General features: G+C 29.9%; 1 pseudogene; it reads left to right on the plus strand.

Moving 5' to 3' along the window:
- The first annotated feature begins 1,693 nt into the window (after positions 1 to 1,693).
- Positions 1,694 to 3,567, plus strand: LOC148866197 (protein ROOT PRIMORDIUM DEFECTIVE 1-like; annotated as a pseudogene).
- Positions 3,568 to 5,170: the final 1,603 nt, after the last annotated feature.

Consider the following 5,170-nt stretch of genomic DNA (forward strand, 5'->3'; position numbering starts at 1 on the left):
TGTATAACAATTTTTTTATAACATTTTTATGATGCAACTAATTTATTATCAAGTGTTCAATACCCAACATCATATACATTACTTAATCAATTGTATATAATTAGTGATTGTTTTGTAAGATATAGAAATGTTGGAAATTCTGAAAATATTGTTGAAATAATGGAAAAATAAATTTAAAGATATTGAAAAATATTTCTCATTTATATTGTTTAGTTGAAATATTGGACCATAGGATTAAAATTTGGGGTAGATATTTTACTTGATTCTTATCATGAAAATGTGCAATCTGATATTGGAATAAAAAATTAAGTTAATTTTTTTTTTTATTTCAAATGTATAATTTATATCAATCACAACAGTAATATAAACAAAACCAGACAACAGTCAATCACCTCATTTAATAAACAAAGGCATACAACAATCAATTACCTCATTTAATCAAGTTCATTTAATGAACTTCATTTTTATTTGCAAATAGATATTACAGATTTTCTCACAATTGAGGAATGTCATTTCTCTATTCTAGGCTGAATGGGATTTAATGGCCATTCTTGCCCCTCCCACCCCCCCCCCCCCTCGAATTGGATTCTCATTCCAAAGTTTCTTAAAAAGTAAAGAACTAGCAAAAAACCCCCAAGCCTTAATATTAACAAAATACTCTAAAAAGTAAAATAAAATATTAATAATAGCCCATTGATAAATTAATAGTAAAATAATAATAAAATAAGTGTACTATAATAAATATTAATAAATTAATAATAAAATATAAATATATATTAATTACTAAATAATAAAATAACAATAAATAATGTACAAATGAAATATTAATATAATATAACTAAAGTAATAACAAAACAATATTATGAACTATTTGTAAAATATTAATATAATAGTAATAAACTATCAGTAAAGTAATAACAAAATAATAATATATAAGTAAAACATTCATAAGTTAATAATAAAATGCTAAGATGTTCATTAGTAAATACTAATAAATAAAATATTAATAACTTAATATAATAATAATAATAATAATAACAAAAATAAATAAAGTAAAAAATAAAATAATGTAAAACCAAAAATTTTCAATGATTGAAATTCGAATCTGATTCTCATCTAAACCATATAGGCATGCGAGTAGGGAATTCAAATTATGATTCCGATGGATTTTTTATTCTAATTTCAATTATGATCCTAACAATGTAGGAGGTAGGGGTAAGAAGGCTTTACATATCGATACGATACGTGGATGTTTTGTATACATATCTCATGCATTGCATCTATTCACTAATCTATTCACTAATAAAAGATTAAATAGCCCCATTTTCTGAACTTTTCATTGGACTAATTCTACCCCCACCTGTTGATGTATACAAAAGGCATATATGTAATTTGCTTCGACTTTAACAGAAAACAAAAAAAAAAAAAAAAAACGGTTATCTCCCACGATCTATTCCCCATCTCCCACTCCCGCGAACATTTTGAGGAGACTAGAGAGTGAGATGAGAGTGCCTTTGGATCAGTTGGAGACTTGAGCCGTCGCAGTTACACAATGAGATGAGGTAACAAAGGGATGCAAAAGGATGGTACCGAATTCAGATAAGATATTTTGGTTTCTTACTTGGCTTGCGTTATCCGGTGGCGGCGTTTGCCGCCGTCGTCTGCGTTCTGATTTGAAACGAAAAATCGAAAACAAAAGTTGAATAGAGAGAAAACAAGATATAAAACTGAGCAGCTCGACACAAATTGTTACAGAGAGGAACAGAAATGGCGGTTAACATCTTGCTTTTTCTCTCAACCATGCATTTTCCTCTATGGTTTTTATTTGTGGTTGATGAAATAGGACCCATCTCTTGAATCGGATCTCTTTAGGAACCGCCGATGGATCGTGAACAACCAAAAGAAGCTGATGGACCCATCTCTCGATCTTCAAGGTAAAACCCTCAACTGGCTTGATCAACAAATATCCATGCTGCTTCGAGGTGTATCTCAAGAACGATGACCAGTATTGTCGATTAACGAAACGGATGATGTCCCTGGTAGAGGAGGAAGAATATGAAAAAGAGCCGGTGCTCATCAAGCGATTAGCGAAGTTATTGATGATGAGTTCCAATAAAAAGTTAAATGTGGTGAAGCTCAATGAGTTGAAGAGAAATTTTGGGTTTCCAGATGATTGAATAATTAGGATTGTACCGAAATATCCTGACATGTTTCGACTTGTTAGTTACAGTCGAAGACGGAACTCTAGCTTGTCTCATTGAACCCTAATTTAGCAATTTCCGTAATAGAAGCCCAAACTCGATAATAGGGGACTGAACCGCTCTTTTCTTGTTCTCTACCTTCAACTTGGGTGAAATCATGGGAGAGATTTCATGAATTTAATGAAAGCCCATATACATACATCGCCTTATACAAATGATAAATTTGGTGAAGGATGAAAGGAGATGGAGAAGAGGGTAGTGGCTCTGGTGCATGAATTACTGTCATTGACTCTGTGGAAGAAAGCGCCAATTATAAAGTTAGACCATTTTAGGAGAGAGTTTAATTTGCCAGAGAGATTGAATGTCATGCTTCTATAGAATCCGGGCATATTTTATATTTCTAAATGTTATCATATTTGCACAGTTCTTCTTAGGGAAGGTTACAGTGGTTTAGAGTTGATCAATAAGGACCCGCTTGTTGTCAAGCATCAAGGAGAAGTTTGGGAAACTCATTTAGGTGGGGCTTCATGAATACAATCAGAGATGGCATGCATTGAATTTGGAGAAGAAGAGGCAGAAAGGTACAATTTCGGTTAGAACAGAGAACAGGGAGAAAAGAAGAATCACTGAAACATTGGAACAAAATGATAGAGAAAGCGGTTTTATGAAGTTCTTTTTGATGATGGTATCCGGTAGATTATCTTGTAATGTGGTTGCTGCAATTATATTCTGTAGTGAAGCAAAAGGGTTCTTTATTGCCTCACATTAGTTATGGCTTCCTGGGCTTGTGAAACAATCTCAAGTATCCAAATTGGAAGTGTTTTTAATTAGAACATCGAGCTTGAAATCTTAGTACAAGTCTGATGCTTTTTTTGGCTAAGCAAGATTATACAGACCAGAGGATTCATGCTCCCTTATTTTAGCACGACACTTGAACCACTTGATGCCATCCAGGCCAAGGAGTTCTAAGCTTTATTTAGGTTGACGGTTTTTGATTGAGGCATTTAACGTATCATTGTCAGCGAGGGACAAATATACAATCACATTGTTGAAATGCGAAAAGGTTCATACTGACAAGATTCCAATACAAATTTTTTCCATGAACTGATCTCCGAGTGGCCAGAATCCTCGTGTAAACAATGGGGAAGTCCTTCATCCATGCATGCAAAGAAAGGAGAGAACCAACCACCAACCCAACGCATGGTTGCAAGGCTGAAAGATGTGTGATTGTGTGTTTCTATGATTCTCTGCATGATTTTGTTTCCTTGCGCTTATGCACTATTTTGTCCCATTTAATAAAAACAAACAAGAATGGTGATTGTGATTCCCATAGAGGAAGACCTAAATCTTATTACTTGTTGGTGAATTATGGCTAAGGCGACTTAGTTATATTTGCAATTTCAGGATTAAATTTTGTTCTTGTTTGTCACAAAACATTATTCAAGGCCTCTCTCTTACGTGAAGAGTTCAACCTCCATTGCAACCTACTTTTAATTTTTCATACTTCAATCATTGTCATCACAATCCCCCACGTGCAATAAACTTCTTAGTCTTCATAAAAAATGTGAATGAGGTGATTGGCTCACAATGATTCCAAACCACTAAACCATACTTCATTTTCTGATATAAAGTGAAATGAAATATATTTTATTAATTTTTGTGTTCACACACAATTTAAATAAAAAATACATATTTATATATTTAACAAATCTAACTAAAAATTAAAAAAAATAATATTTAAAAATAGTATTTTATAAACTATTAGAATAAATAATGTATCAAATCCACATTTATATATATATATATATATATATATATATATATAAAAAGATGATTTTTATTATCAAGAAATTTATACAAATAGAACATTAATAATAGAATAATTATTTTAATAGTTAAATTTTATAAATTTGCACATGATATAAATCTTAAAATTTTTATATACTTTTATTAGTTATTAACTAATATTTTAAATTTACATTAATAAGAAATAATAACATATTTATTATTTACAAAAAGTAAAAATATTATATACAAAATATTGAAGAATATAATATTAAATTGAATCTATCAAATCCACTAATCTACATTTATTTCAAAAAATGGTTTTTTATTTCATAAAATTTATAGAAATAAAAATATTAATAATGGAATAATTATTTTACTAATTAAAAACTATGAATTTGTATATGATATGTATCTTAGAAATTTTAACAAATTTGATATACTTTAAGTTAAGATTATATTTTATAAATTATTAATTAATTGATATTTTAATTTGCACTTGAAATTTTAATATTTAGTTGATTTTTTCTTAATGTTAAAAAATTAAAGTACAAAAATAAAAAAAATAATCAATATAATAATTAAAATATAATAGGTGCATATGTTTAATGTCTTTGACTCTTGATTGATGCACTATCAATAAAATTATGCATCCCGATTCATTAATTGTAATATATTTCTTTATATATCCTTAATATTTAGATTTGTTATGTATTTATATACTATTTTATCATCATTTTGATCTTAAAAATCTAGTGTTATTGATATATTTACGAAATTTGTATGTATTTTCCTAACGTATCCATGCATTTTTCATCTTTTTCGTTCGTATCCATACATTTTCAAAGCATATCCATATCTATATATGTATATGAGTTATGTGATATAATACCCAGATGAAAACCATGATTTTTCACTTCCGCTCGAATAAATCAGCTGCAAACTATAGTCTATAGGGTAGGTTCTTTTAAATGGGTGACACCATGGGAGGTGTTTTAATAGATGAACAAGGGTGTGCCTCATGCAACAAAGCTTTGATCGCCCAAATCATCCGAGCAAATAAGACAAAACAGCAAAAGCATTTGTAACCCACCAAAATATCTACGAAATCCTGTAATAACCAATAGACTTCGGAGAAATTGCCACGTCCAACCACTATCCACAGATACAATAATGAGATGAAA

Source organism: Nelumbo lutea, chromosome 3 (assembly GCF_056320005.1).
Source record: "Nelumbo lutea isolate HS-2025 chromosome 3, American lotus-T2T, whole genome shotgun sequence".
Classification (NCBI taxonomy): domain Eukaryota; kingdom Viridiplantae; phylum Streptophyta; class Magnoliopsida; order Proteales; family Nelumbonaceae; genus Nelumbo; species Nelumbo lutea.